Raw genomic sequence first — 15992 nt, 5'->3', positions numbered from 1 at the left:
AGAAATTCCAAGTCGAGCTCATTGCTGCAATGTAATTGTGGCCAAAGACACAAGCTAGTTTTGAAGGACTTTATTTTATAGAAGCAATGACATTTAATTAGAAGAGTTAATGATAAAAAGAAGTGTAATGAAAGGGAAAGAAAACTTGTTTCATGTAAGGATTTAACAATGCATTCAGGACAAGACTTGATTAGGAAAAATTACCTCATTTATTTCCTTTGTATGAAGTGTTCTTTACAATCACTTCAGGCATGTTGTCCTGTCCAGTGGTATGAGAAGACCTGAGATCTGGAAGTTTATTCCTGTGAAAGTAACAGAGAAAATACACTTTTAAATGTGGAAAGGTATCTGACCATCCTGATTACAGTGAATAGGGACAGTATTAGCAGATGTTGCATCACATACATACTTTATTATGTTATTTTGCTTTTTCATTTTTAACACAAAAAATCTAGTACTTTTTGCATGAAAGTAGTGGAAAAAAAAGGAAAAAAAACACCCTAAAAAAAGCTTTGACTTTCTATGTAAACTTGAGCACTTTTAAATGCAGCTCATTTCAAAAATAGAAAGCATTATTAAGGAAAAGAATTTTGGTGAAGAATAAATCAATGGGAGTTTTTACTGACACACTCCTCTTATTCATTGAAACATGGCACCTCATTTTAGGCACACATAAAACATGCACAGGATGGTGCTGGTAGAGAACACCTATTTCTCACTAAGAGTAAATTCAGCAGGCTATGCTGTTCCAAAGCACCAATCTTTGGTGATATAGAAGTAAGACATCCCTAAAAATAAGCTTTTTTTAAGGAAGATGAAAAAACCAAATTCAGTCACATCATCAATATAAGAAAAAATCCCCTGAGACTTAAATCAGAAGCTTCTAACTAGCACCCCCCTCTCCCCTTAGTTAAATTTCTGGTGTTTTCTAAGGAAAGCTATTGAGATAAAGGAGTATAAAAGAAGAGACAATTTTATGAGTTCATTTGTATAATTAGAGGTTTAAACCATGAGGATCAGCCATGTTCTGGCTTGAAAGGTCAAATGCATTTGAGTATTCATATTTTAAGAATTAGGCCGAAAGAAGATTCAAAATTAGAGGGTGTTTTGATCAAAATTTTTAAGTCTCTCTCAAGTAAACCAAAGTTAATTAAATAAAATTGCTCATGGCTGATTAGAGTGTACATTTGACCATCAGTTGCATCTCACATTCTGCTACCTACCAGCTGGAACGTTGATGAGACTTTTTATAACTTCATTAGAGCTACCTTGTGGAACAATTTAATCATATAAACTCTTATAATGCAGATGCACAAGTACAACAATACCAGCTGCTGGCTTCTGGTCCTGTCATGCTGCTCTACCCCTTTACTTCTCGCCCTGCCATACAGCACATCCCTGCCACGTGGGGACTGCCTTTGCAGGATGCTCAGCTGCAAGAACAAGCTGATTTTTCCTGTCTAACATCCAAGGTGCAGAGTTCCTGAAGGAGCAGTAAAGACATGGGGCTTCATAGGCCTGGATCTTACTGAGGGAACCTCCTGGACAACGTGGTTATCTGACAACATAGACAGTATTTTTGGGTGGGTTTTTTTTTGGGGGGGTGAACAGATAAGTTAACACTGAGAGGACAATATCAGCCTATCTAACTGCTTGAAATTATTCTTTCGATTCTCTTTCTCAAGGAATTCCGCAGGGCTCTGGCACAGGGCTCTCCTCTCTCACCAAAGAGAAAAAAAAGCTTTAGCCAAAATGAAACATTTGGATTTTCAGGATAAAATGGCTTAATGTCTTCTCTACAGCAAAACAGTGGAAGAAAAAGAAGCAGCAGCATTGCAAACAAGTGAGGCGACACAGCTCAACATGCAGCCCTCCTTACTATGCAGCACACCTGCTAGTGTATCACATTTGAATAGTACCATTTATCTTTATAACCCTTTTCTTTCTAGACTGTATTTCATTTATTTCTTTGTCTGACCTCCAACTCCTCTGTCAGAGGTGGTACAGACAATAAGCAGCAGCAATGGGAAGGAGAGCAAAGGCAGAGAGAAGTATCAATTTATACCACAGAGAAGTATCAATTTATACCACAGTCTTGGTGACTAATCACTGAGTAGCATCTCTTCAGAACTAGCACAATCTCTGAAAGGTTCCCATATGTTCGAGGCTGACTGTGTGCACGCATGATAATCAGCTTCAAATTATAATCAAGATATTAGAACGCAACTTTGCAAAGCAAACAGCTGAGAAGATCTGCAAATACTTGTCATGGAGAAGACAACAGAGCTTTGGAGGGGAGAATCTGACTCCCATCAGCTTCTGGCTGATCAGTGTTCAGTGTGGGGAGGGAAAGAGCCCTTGCAGGGGGACCGCTGAGGGCACTGCACCGATGGGACCTCTCCCTCATGTCTGAGAAGAGTAGTAGCCAAGCTGTGTCACTCCTGTTTCCCTCTAAAAATAACTCTAAAAAATTACCTGCAATGCAGAATGGATGTTGTCTAGATAAAGTCCCCTTGCCATGAGGGTTGAAAGGATTATTTTTTTTATTGCCAGTCCCCAAAATGAACCGTACAAGCAGACCCACAGAGGAACAAGGTTCTCAGTGATTCAGCTTTTCTGCACAGCAACAGCAGGACAATGTGCTTCGGTCCTAACAGGCTGGCATCAAACTGCCTTCTCCCCTTCAAGGCCTGAGGACTTCTCTTCCACAGGACTCCTCCAGCAATCCCAGTAGTGCCATGGGCATGCAATGGCATAGATGGAGTGCACATACCCTGGGCTCTGTTTGCAGCAGCAGCTCCATGCAGCCTCTCTCCCTGTGCATATCAAACAGAGTTCATGGTGATAATTTAAACATTTGTTCTTGTTCCCCACTTGGTCCCCTTTTTTTTAGCATCCCGAAGGCCTCCGCATAGGAAAAGCAGGTGTGGGAGTAGCTAACGAGATATTCACTAAGATCAGATTTTGATATAGATGACAAGGCAACTCAGCCCCAAACTTCTGCTTCTCAGCATTCAGCTTTAAGGATCGTTTTGTTTTACAGCCAGAAAAACTACCTGCAGCAGCATTGCTGGGGAACTAAAGCCTCCAGCCACATTTAGCTTCCATTTCAGCTACTCTGCATTGAATATTCCCCTTGGAAATTCAGAGAGCTACTGCACTGTCTGTTACATGTGTTATATAAAGACAATCAGGATGAGGTATTTGGGCACTGACCTGCTAGATTTTATTTTTGGCATTCTCTCCTTCCCACCCCACCACATATATTTGTGAAGCATGAAATACATTCACCCTTCCTGACTCAGTTCTATTCTTTTTCAATCCTGACAGAACACTTGAGGTTGGTAAGTGAACTGTGCTAGGCTGGGTCATGTTTTCAAATGAAGAAAAAAACACCCCACAGCCCTGAAGCAGATTGATATAATTTTGGTTTCATAGCTGACAATCATTTTTCATCATTGTTTCAAGCATGAAAGATTTAGCAGTGGCTGCATAAAACTTCAGTGGCACAAACCTTTGATGTTCTGTCAAGCAGCTTTGCTTTTCCCCCTGTCATACAGACAGCAGTCACAAATTACTCCCTGGCAATCCTAGGTGAGGATTATGCAGATTATTAGAAAAAGATGAGGTTTAAAGAGTTATTAAAAGTACCTCTGTGTTTCAGCAACACGCAAACACGCAATTGTGTCCTTCACAAAACCTCCTGGGTTTCTTATTTTAATGTGCTCCGTGTCGACTGATTTCTTTGGTTGGGCATTTTCTCCTCAGATTCCAAGTAATCAAACTGTCATGAGCATCCTCCTAAGAGAAAGCACTGGAACAAACAGAAGACCACCACATTAGCAATCTGCTTGTGAGCTGCAAACACATGCACAGAGGCTGAGCAGAGCACATGTTTCTCTGAAGGGCCAGTTGTGCTACTTGGAGTGTGACTCTGCAGGATAAAGCTACATGGCAATATAGAATTAGAATATAGTGTCCTATTTTATTTTAAGCTACTGCCTTCTTGAATGGATGTACCATCTGTTTCACCGCTAATGAATCCAGGACAATTTTTTGCCCTGGCTTGAGTTCCACTGGGTTGTCCAGAGTTTTCTCATGGGCACCAGTTTAAATTAAATAGGTGAAATGCCACTGCAAGAATTAATGCTTAAAAATCCGTGTCTTATCCAGTAAAGTCTTTCACCTAAACAGTGTGTGATCTTATTTTTTTTTTGATCTGCAGTTTTATTTCATCAACAGCATCTGCAGTTTGCTGTGTTCTGTATTTTGCTACGACAGTGGATTCTGCAGACCCCTGGAGCATGCGTTCCCCTAACTACCATTGCAGTTTTGGGGATGCAGGTCTCTGAGATCTTTGCTTTGCGACTGCAAGTGATTTTTATCATCCAAATGGGTTTTAGCTGTAAGATGGTGATAATAAAACTTCTCCAAATAATTGATCTGCCCAAGGTTGCGCAAGGAGTGGAGGTTAAGGAACATCAGCATCTTCCTCAGAGCTTTGGAAATTATTACTATGGATCATTATTAAGATCTTTGAATTTTTGAATGATGCTTGGGCTCTGTTGCAAATACTTTACAGGAAACTGCCCTATTTGAGTAATCTCTGATGCAATCCAGGAAGAGCACAGCAGGTTAATGAAGGGATGAGAGGAAAGTAAGAATAACTAATAATAAGTGAAAGAAATAGGCTTAGTTGTCTGTACAAGATTTGCAGATGAGCGTTTCATACACACAGTCATGTGGAGATAGACAGGCATTCAGATCCCCAAAACTGAGTGATTCACTCCAAGTACCTCAAATTTCATGGCTTTCAAGATTTAAAGTGACCTCTTCAAAGATTAGACAGTGATGAAAGATCAAATCAAGCAAACTTTTCCTGTCTTACACCTTAAGAAGTCAATGGTACTATGCACACAGCATTTTATGGGATTATATTTTGCTGTGCTTGTACTCTCACTTATTTCTCAGTATTTAATTATCAAATACCTCAATGAACTCCTCAGGATACAGCTACAACTCAAAAATTATTCACTGAAAAGAGCTGTTGAAGAACATTTGACACACAGAGGAAACCATTCGTAGAAAATCCCCAATCAGCAAAATTCATTGACTAAATTATACATGATTAATTATTCACCCATCTCTCACCACACAACTTCCCCTCCTCCCCTTTGACAAATTCCTAAAATGATCAAAATGCTGATCACAGCCCAACAGTTTATACAGCCTCTTGCCTTTATGTCTCCCTTCCAGCTTCTTCCCTCCAGTCCTTTAGTAAGCAAACCCTTCTGGTTCAGCAATTTGGCGAACCAGAGAAATTTTGACTTGCAATTATATAACTGCTGCAAGGCACTCCAGTCAGCAGGAATGCCATCCAGGAGATTCACAGCTGGAAAAATGAAGGAACAGCCATCTCCCCCTGCCACGGGACTTATATTGGGTATGCAGCCTTCAGTTCTGAACGCTTTGATTTATTGGAGGGAGAAGCAATGTGAAAACACTGTCAGGCTTCTGCAGCCACTGAGATATTAGACTGCTCCATCCATGTACATCACGCTCAGGAAAAGCACAAGAATCTGGAGGGATATAAATTAGAAGATCCTGGAGGTGTGGAGTGGAAGGAGGAATCAGGAGGGTAAACTTAGCTTGTGATTAGCTTTAAATCCTGAGAAACATGAAACAAATTCTGGCTGCTTCATGAATTACACCTTGCCTTTCCCAATTGTTCCTTTATTTGTCATTCTCCAGCAGAAGTGCAGACCCACACTCTCCCTGCCCCTGGCTTGCAGCCACTTGGGCCAGCAGGATCTGCCTGCTCTGTTGCGCTCTCTTTCCCACATATCTTTTTCAGAAACCACTTATTGAGATCTTAGACCTGATGTATTTTTAATTCTGCTGTGAAATCCTTACTTAGAGAAGATGCTGCTTTGGCTGACAAGGCCTTCCACCAAGCTGTGGATCGCACTCTTTTCTGCCCTTCACAGCAACTGTATTCCCACTTCTTAAGGGATCTCTTTTAAAGGGAACTCTGTTAGTCAAGAGAAATGAGCTCTCTCTTCCCACCCTGTCTGCACAATGCCTGGTTTATACTATTTATATAACAACTCTCCAACCATTAAAGGGTAAACTGCAGCTACAAAATTCATGCTGCACAGATTTCTAAACCTGAAATAACTTTTACTTGTGTGTTACATTTTGTATTAGATCCCATGGTCCAAGGCTCTGTAAATGATTTTCAGTCCTGAACCAGACCCATAACTTCCTTCACAGTTGATTTTTGGAGTGTAAGGTTCCATATGATGTTCTGTATCCTCCTCAACTCTAAGCCTGCTTGCAGGTGGTCCTCCTCTGCATTGGTTGATCTCAATTAGCCTAAAAAGAGCCAGGGCCTCTTTTGCTCCCATCCTGTACACAAGCATGGAATCACTTAAATTCCCTGCACAAATGTCATCATTCACATCTTCAGCTCCTCAGACAAAAGGGACCTTTCCAGCAGAATACATTGGACTAGACCTCCTTACTGCAGGGTTGTCCCTTTAAATCATTTCCTAGGGCTCACTCCTGGCTTGATGGGGGAAGGGAAGGCAGGAGAGCCTGGAATTTGGGGGGGGGAGCAGTTGACTGCAGCTCTTAACTAGTCATTTTGCAGCTAACCTCTGTAAGGCAGCTCTCTTCCACATGGTAAATAGGCTTATTTATTCTTCTCACATCTCATTACTAACGCTTTCAATGTATCCTAACTAGACAAGCAACCAGCTTCTGTCCTTGGATACCAGCCCAGTTCTCCTTGACTTCACCAGCAGGCACAGACTATCTGAGGAAAGAATTCAGCTCAGTATAGTATTTACACTACATGCTAATTATTAAAACAGCCACCAGCTCCTGTTTCATAAGCAAAGATATAAATTCCAGGTCATTACATAAAATGACTTTATAAAGCATTTGCAGAGACCATTAACTTAGCTACAGCTCTCTGCTCACCCTTGAGAGGAACAGGGACATCTGAAACAGCAGCACCCCACTCTCTCCTCTCCTGCAGAGGTGTGGTTGCAAACCAGGAGGGATGTTGCTCACCTCACTCACTGCCTGGTCCCCGGTGGGAACTTGATTTAAATTCTGTGGGCAGCAGGTAAGGGAAGCGATTCTGTCCCTCTGCTCTGCTGTGGGGAGACCCCACCTGCAGTGCTGCCTCCAGCTCTGGAATCCCCAGCACAGGAAAGACATGGACCTGTTGGAGCAAGTTAATTAGATGGATGGAGCACCTCTCCTATGAGGAAAGACTGAGAGAATTGGGGTTGTTCAGTCTGGAAAAGAGAAAGCTTTGAGGTGACCTAATTGCAGCCTTCCAGTACCTGAAGGGAACCTAAAAGAAAGATGGAGAGGGACTATTTGCAAGGGCCTGTAGTGACAAGACAAGGGAGAATATCTTCAAACTGACAGAGGGCAGGTTTAGATTAGACATTAGGAAGAAATTCTTTACTGTGAGGGTGCTGAGGCAGAGAAGCTGTGGCTGCCCCATCTCTGGGAGTGTTCAAGGCCAGGTTGGCTGGAGCTCTGAGCAACCTGGTCTGGTGGAAGGTGTCCCTGCCCATGGCAGGGAGTTGGAACTGGGTGATCTTTAAGGTCCCTTCCAACCCAAACCATTCTGTGATTCTCTGATTTTGTGGTACATCAGGAAAACCAATTTGAGATCTTGCAGCTGATCCAACAAGAAAAGGTGAGGGGATGCCTTCCTGTGAGTAAGACTGTGCTACAGAGCAGAGTCATTCCCAGGCCTCTCTCAGGTGTCCTGTGCCTCATTTCTCCATCTGTAAAATAGGGCTAATAGTTCCCTCACACACAGGTGATAGGGAGATGCTCAAAGATTAAGTGTAGTCCATAAAAACATGACAAGTTTGATTCGGTATAAGCTGGTGACAACTGTAAATTTCAAAGGCAATTCATTTCACAGATTTTAGTGCCATTTCCAAACGTTTATGTCTACTCTGCTACTGCAGTTCACTTTGCAAATCCACAGCTGTTGAATAGAAGTCATTAAGGGAAGGGGGGAGAAGCCACAGTTTTTGTAAGAAGTGATCAGGAGCAAATTAATTCATGTAGGCTATGAATTTTGCATCGGTAGGTTTCAGTGCAAATCCAATTGCAGTAAACAGTTTATATTCCCCCTCTAGCTATTGTTTTGAGCTATCTTCAGATGCATACTGATCTCCCTGAACTGCTTTATAGGCTCTTAACATTGCAGAGGTTTTCTTTGCAGCTGATAACCCCAGGCTGGTACCTTCAGGCTAAAAGCTGATGCTGTAGAGCTCATGTGTACCAGCTCAGTGGAGCTGTTCTATTGGATAGCTGAGGCTCTCATTTGTAATTAAAGAGTAGAAAAATTGATTTCTGAAAAACAGTTCTGGGATGAAGGTGGAGTTTACTGTGAACTCAACAGCTCTGGAGTTTCAGACAACAGCTTTTAAATTTTTTTCTGTGCAGGGAAACAGCCTGTCAGAGGTTTGTGCTTCCACCACCTAACCAGTCACAACTCATTGCCCACACAGTTGTGCCAACAAAGTGATCACGGTATTCCAAGCTGAAATCAAAAGAAATTAATTCTAGGTGATCTACCTAGTCCAGTCACAGCACAGCTCCAGAAACAGATTAATGAGCACAGTCAAGGGAGCAGGGGTGTGTGAACATCCCTAAAACTATGACACTGTCTGGGGAAAAAAAGCCTCTTTTGGTAGCTTTCCCAGCAACCAGCTCTCAGAGAAATCATCCTCAATTGATATGACCAAAAAGCAAGTGATGAGAGCCCTTATAAACCTAGTAGGAATCAATTTAAAAGACAAAAAAAGGGCACAATTGAGGCCTTTCTGCTGACACTCCCTGTTCAGGGCTCCATGTCCATTGTTAACAGCCGATAAAAGATTTCTCTCAGACATTCTTCGTGCCACTTCCACTGTCCCCATACTGCTGGTTGGTGGCATTGCACGCTGAAGACCTCTTCCTGCCAGACTTTTAAACAATGCACAGACACACAACTCACTCCAACTTAGATCTGACACTTTTCCTCAAGATTAAATGGGCTACTCGCAGAGACAGACAACTCAGTAACTTCAAAGCTCCGTGCCTTAGCTAACAAGAAACAAATTGCTTCCCCAGTGACTCCTCTCGAGGGAGTAATGCAGGATAAACCTGTGATATTTGCATTAATTCATCTTTAAATATAAATCAGAATAGATTCTGTTTCTGTAATATATTTCCACATTATTTAAATGGACTTGTTTTAAAAGCCAGTAACATGTTTGCTTTGGGAATATTTTGCATTTATATTTACCTTTTGGCTGGCAGTTCATTTTATGGGAAGATCTGTTGGAACCAAAGCAGTTGAGGATTACAAAGATTTTAGAAAGGATTTACATCTGAGGCCCCTTTCATCACGATTTTCAGCAATGCCACTTTACTTAGTTTAGTGACATTTAAGGATATTGGAAATATTTTGGTGACAGACCCCACCAGTGATCTCAGTTGCCCGAGGAGAGCTGGGCTTTGTTTGCACCTTTCCTGATTCCTGCTGCCTGTGGAGCAGGTTTGATGAGCAGACATCAAAGCCCTCTGCAGAGGTGCTCGATTTCATCATCCCATTTTTTGTAGTGGGGGAAACTGAGATATGAAGGAGAGAAGGGAACAATATTGCCTGAAGGCCAGTAGAAAAAGGATTAGTTTTTTTTCTTGTTTGCTCACAACAAGCACCATAGGTTACAAGTTGCTCACTCACTCCATCCTCTCCAGTTATGTCAAAGTGCTTTGAGACCATTATTAGGGTATTCCTGCACTACCTAGTCCTGTTTTAGGATTCACTATCCAGTTACCTACACTTCCCTCTGCTGCTGGGGGAACTCTGCAGCTGAGCAGGTGTAGAAGGGACCTGGTATCACCCCAGTGCACTGTCAGCATCATTTAGTTTAACCTGACAGTAAAAGTGGACTTCAGTAAAATGCTGTCAATGGAAGGACCCGAGGCACGAGATGGGAGAGTGTATGTGCAAATCTGTAAGACTGTGTAAGCTCAGACATCCATCAAAGTGAAGAAAAACCTTTCTGAGGCTCAGCTCCTCTTCAGCCCAAAGAGCTCCCAGGCTCCAGGTGCTCTCTCATGGCATTGCTGGCCTGAGAAAGCAGAGCTGCTGTGCTGTTTTCATTGCTGCCCTAACCCGCAGCAGCCACACGTGGTATCACACGGTGTCGGCGATGACACCCCACTGCCTGAGCAGCTGCATCACTCCTGGCCTTTGTTTTATCTCCTGATTAGCTGCAAGAAATTCACTGTCACACAGAAATCAGATTGACTCCCACTGCACTGGTTGGGAACAGTATTTGTGCAAAGACTCTCTAAAGGCAGACGTGAGGTTCTGTATTTTTTGATAAAGTTCACAACTGAATATTATGAAGTGGTGGGGGGAAATCAATACTTTGGTCACTGGGTAAATGCTTTTGAGTTCTTTTACTGGCTCTAAGATTTACTGTTTAGCCACTCCAATTCCCATCATGTGCAAATGTTTCCTATATTAATAGAAGAAGAGTGATTTGTGGGCAGTGAATGGGAAACAGGACATCAATTTAATGGGGCCATTTGGGGTTAGCACAAAATGACAGAACAGCAGGAAGCAGTTAAAAGCTTCCCTCTCAGCAATCAAAGGCCTGCAATTTTGAGTCTTTTCCTCCAATCAAGTAGTGCATTGATGAGAAACCAGTTCTGATAATGACCTTTGAAAGACCTCATTCTGGCCTTCTGGGGTAATTAATTTCTCTAACTGTGGTGTCCTAACAGGAGCTCAGCAAATGCACGTCATCTACACAATCACTAGAGATGCATGACAAATGGCAGAAACCAAGGGGAGATTTCTTTTCCCTTATCTTGGCTGAATTTTTTTCCTTTGAAGGCTCCTGATCTGACTTGCTGGTATTGCTTTTTCTGTGTGCATCTTCCTCTCTCCTACCTGTCTGTCCCAGCTCATTGAAATTACGGATAGACCATCCTTACTAATTCATCAGTCCTACTGTAGCTCAATGCATGAGTTCCTTCCTGTGCTGCATATTTTTACATTTCATTCTATAAGGCTGCTCCTAAATCAAGTCATGCTCACATTTCATTCCAAGCTTTAGTTCAATTAATATCACGTTTTTGGCAGTGCTGAAAAGAAACTCTCCTTTTTCTTTCAAAGGCAGCCATGGAGTGCTGAATGCCAGCTTCCCTAGATGGGGAATGGTAGGTGTTTGCTCTCAGTCCTGCTAACGTCAGGAGTTGTATTTCATTATACAAAAATACACCTTCAACCAGTGACAACAAACCTGCCAGCACAGACTGAGCTACTGGAAAATGCCAGGAACGAATCAGGACAACACAGTAGCTTTCAGCTGATTTTAGTGACCATTCCACAACCTGCTTTTAGAGCTCCAGTTTTCAGTTTTAAGGCTCTTCTGCCTTTTCCCAGTATGCTGGAGATGGTGATACCCATGATCACTGTGACTGCTCTGCTGGGGAGCTCTGCTTGTAAAACAGGAACAAAACTGACTGCCATGAGTTGGTAGGGACCCCAACTTTTAAATTTCTCATGATGCACTTCAGTGACTTTTCAAGCTCCTAATACCAGCTCAGAAATGCCATGAAACACTGACCTGGCATGAACTCCCTCTGTCAGTTCAGATCTGTTCCAAACCTCGGCAGGCGTTCTGCCAGATCTGGGATCATCCATCCCCCCCTGCAGCTGGCAGAAAGGTGACACAGAAATCACAGCACTTGCAAAGGCCATCCTGTGTGCCCCAGCTAATTCCCCACAGAGGCACCATGTTGAGCCCACGCCGGATTCACATCAAATCATTAGGAGCATTTGAAAAGGGAACACAACACCCTGCTCCTGCCATCCCTGGAAACAGGAGAGCTTCCTCTCCCAGCTGTGTCTTGGGATTCCTGCTCTTTGCCATCTTGTTATAAGCCAACAAAGACCACGTGTAGAGGGGTGAAGGAGAGCGCTCGATACGACAATTACAGGCTATACTTGAAAATTGTTTTCCTAAGCAGGGTCAGCCAACCTGCTCATGCCCCAGCACTGAGCAGGAAAAACATCTTATGTAGCATATATTGTGAAGAAACTGCCATATGAAGTGTGGAGGACAAAGGCAGAAACATGCATGGACTGTATTCTAAGGCAGCAAAACAAATTCTCCCTCTGTAGGGTCTAGGAAAGTCACGAGCACAATCAACTTTTAAAAATCATTTAAATAGTTGTCATGACCCTATTCTTACATTGTGTCTGTTGATTTGGCTCCCATGATGCCTGAATATCTTTTCTGAAGCCAGTTTGCTATCTATTGTCTGTGCTTGATGAGAGCTGTTATTTCTGATTATATGCTTTTCCTCTGTATTCCAGATCTCTATGCTTTCTCTCCCTCAGCACATTTCTCCCTAAGCACTGAAGGTGTCTGATGCAGGTACCACCTCCAGTATGCCCTAGTGGGTATGAACAAAGCAAGAACATGTCACACCTTAGCCTAAGACTGCAACCAAGGCGCAATATCCTCACATCTTGAAGTGCCTTTATACTGTGCTACCCCCATGCTCTGGAAGTTCTGCAGGATTTCCATGCTAAATACAGTTCCATTGTTCTTTTATTCATAAAAAGTCCCACTGCAGAAACAAGCCAGGCAAGCCAAGCTCCAGCTGTCTATGAATTTATTTTATTGCACCACAACTTCCTAGGAACAAGGCGTTAAAGAAAGCAGATGTTTCCATGTGTGCTTTTAAAGTAGATGTGAGCCCTGTCTCCCAACACGTCCCCTGAGCCCACAGGGACCATTGACCCTGTAAAGACAGAAGCATGAATTAGCCTTTGCAGAATCATAACTCTCACACCCTACAAAAAAAGTGAATTAATGCTCATTTTCCCTTTTGAGCACAACCAGCAATTGGCTGGAGAAAGTGAGGCTAGGGAATACTGAAATACATCTGTACACACAAAGGAATTATCCTGCCTCTCCTGCCATGCTAGGCCAGTGTTCAGCACATTCAAGACAGCTTCCAAGCAGCACACCAAAGCACTGGGATGTCCCACTCTCACTCAACCAGTCCTTTTCCACCAGGTATTCCCAGTGCCCCCAGTCTCAGAACACAGGGAATTGCTGGGCTTCGATCACATGGGAGCCCCTGGCACAGAGTAGGAATAGGTAGCTCAGGGTAGAAGAGAGCTGGAAACTCTCCTAGAATAACAATAAAATTCAAAAAATGGGATTCATAGTTGTGAGAAATCACAATCACATACCATTCAGCAGCCCAGCTATAACCCTCCATCACCAGAGTACTGTGATACACGATCCCAGTTCTTTGGCTCATGGAATCGCCTTGCTCACAACAGCTTTGGGCCCGGGAGCCTCCACCACTGCCTCACACAGAGGTTCCCGTTGCACTTTGTGCCTTCCAATTCCTCCCAGCTGCTGAGCTGTTTGACACAATGCTCAGCACGAGGTTGCTGTCAGCAACACAAGGTGCTTCACCCTCAGGGAAATGGAAACCCCACTCAGATACCTCCCCATGCCAGCCCTGTTTGTTCTTAGGATAAAACCAGCCACAGCTATTTCTGAAACACTGATGCTCCCCAAGCAGCACTTAATGTCACTGCGAAGCTTTAAAATGAGACCTAGAAAACTGCCCTTGCAAGGATTTGTTCAAATGTAAACCCCATTGTACCAGGGTGGAGGATCCCTGAAGGCCAACTGTGTTATCTTTTGTCTAGAGAAAACAATTAGAAAGCTGATTTCAAAATGCTACAATTAAAGGCTTAATATAAATACATTTCTGATGGTATCAACAAGCTTTCAGACTTCAAGAAGCTCTTTCAAAATACCAGTGACTTCAAGCAAAATAGCGGGTTCTGTTTCCTCCTTCATGGTGAACAGACTACAGGCAATTTACATGCACTTTCTAATCTTAAAAATACTTTATCTGTGCTATGCATCGTATGTGCTATGAATTTCACACACAGACTGTAAAAATATACATAAAGCCTCATACAAATTTACTGTTCTGTCTGTAGATTCATGGCTGAAGATAAAGCATTGTAGTACAAAGGCTTGGGGGCAGGCACACAAAATCTGATGAGCAGGAGTTCTGTAAAATTTAATAGAATGTTTGTACCTGTATTTTAGATAATCAGATTACAGTGGGATTTCAAAATTAATTTGCCTTTCTTGGGCAGTTTTATGTTGTGTTTTGGGAATAATCACACAAAATGAACACTACAAATGAAAATCCTGGGTTTATTGAGGTCACTAGGGCAACTCCTACTGATTTCAATTGGGCCAGGGCCTCACTTTATGAGGAAGTCTTGGGGAGAAAATAAATGCAGACTTCTAGAAATGCAGCAGCATGCCAAGAAGCCTTTTCTTAATTTTATTTTGAACATGGTCAGACTGCCATCTGAGAAAGCAGCTCCTTTCATTGCCTTCAGGAAAACAGCAGGTATTCCTGCTCCCACTGATTCCCTGCAAGGAACAGGCTTTCAAAGCCACTGCTTTTTACAGTGGTCAAATACTGTTGATGGGCTGAAGTCCCCACCTCACCCCTGTGCCAGGATCTCAGCTTCCACTGAGGGCTGGGCTTGGGAGGTCCAAAAAAGCTCTCTCAGCTTTCTTAAGCTTGTCCTGGGCCGTGGGATAACTACTCTTGCTTATCAGAGGCCAGGAAATCCTGGGTTCCTACACCCAAAAGCTGAGCATTCACAAGGAGCCTGTTTTAGCCAGGACCTTGTCCTTGTGAGGGGCAGAGGTTGTCAGCTCCTGAGGAGTTTCCAACTGAGTGGGAACAGGGAGTCCCTTCTCCACCAAGCAGGATATTACCTGCAAGACTGAATTCAGCTCTTGGAGGCCATTTCCTCCTCAACCCAGAAACATGCTATCATTTTTTCCTTCCATTTCAAATTCCTTTTTTTCTGGTGCAAACACATATGTGCTTCTTGCCTGTTTATCAAAGAATCTGAGGCTGCCAACAGCACCCATCTCCTCCAACGCACCAACTTAGACTTCTAGTGCCAATGTGATCCTTCCTGCACCAAATCACATTGGTATCTACCACACATTTGAGAGGTGGTGTCATTAGTACAGTACAAGGCATAGGACAGTTCCTGCTTGAAGCCAGTTCTACATGAGAAGTGCAGGACACATAAGAGAACTTGGATCAAGAATGTAGCAGTTTGGTACCAAGTATTGCAGTAAGAACTCTAACAACTTACCAAAAGTGAAAAGTTTGATGCCTGTAAACAGGCTTTGATCAGAATTTTGGATCAACTCTGAAGGTACTGACTTTTACTGGGGAAGACTTCCTCAATTAAATTTCCATGTCTATCTATGGAGTATTTCTTATATTAGCTTAGTAACATCTGAAAGGTCTTGGAGATAGACATCATGGAAGTGATGTCAGCTTCACTGACCACAGAAGTATTTAAAATGAAGCCTCAAATCTTCTGGAAGAAAATTGTTAAGTAAGAAAATAGTCAGAATTCTGAATAACACGATATAATTAACTTTTCAGCAGAGAACAGCCTCTTGGCACTAACCATGTCCTTTCTGATCTATCAGAGACTGAAAAGCAAGGCCTTTCCTCTGCCAACTGTCTTCTTAGAATAAACAAAAGATCCTCCCCCTTCATCTCCACATATTTAATAATATTAATAGAACATTAAAATATTAATGCTACTAGACAAGGCCTTTCATAAAGCACATAAATGAATTCATTCACTCTAGCTCATTAGCTTAATCGTCAACCTTTTTACAGTGTAACTGATTAACATTTTCATTGTTCTCCCTTGTTTTTCCCTTAGACTTTTGCTTCTTTGGGGATCAAAAGATCTCTGAATACATAAGCTCAACAAATATCCCTACAAAACTGTACAACAATAGAGATAACTAAGTAAGGGCTTTCACAGCTCACGCTTCAAAGATACTGCAGGA

General features: G+C 42.5%; 1 long non-coding RNA gene across 1 annotated transcript; it reads right to left on the bottom strand.

Annotated features, from left to right (window-relative positions):
* Positions 1-204: 204 nt before the first annotated feature.
* On the bottom strand, positions 205-15500 carry LOC127473242 (uncharacterized). The gene is made up of 5 exons (XR_007905326.1): positions 15346-15500; positions 12298-12501; positions 3652-3814; positions 2774-2816; positions 205-302 (listed from the first exon to the last, which is right to left on the bottom strand). It is a non-coding gene; the product is annotated as an uncharacterized LOC127473242 (long non-coding RNA).
* Positions 15501-15992: the final 492 nt, after the last annotated feature.

The sequence above is a fragment of the Manacus candei genome, unplaced genomic scaffold (genome assembly GCF_025592945.1).
Source record: "Manacus candei isolate 608988 ecotype Guabito, Panama unplaced genomic scaffold, ASM2559294v1 h1tg000035l, whole genome shotgun sequence".
In the NCBI taxonomy this organism is placed as follows: domain Eukaryota; kingdom Metazoa; phylum Chordata; class Aves; order Passeriformes; family Pipridae; genus Manacus; species Manacus candei.
This window is presented reverse-complemented; position numbering and strand designations above follow the sequence as displayed.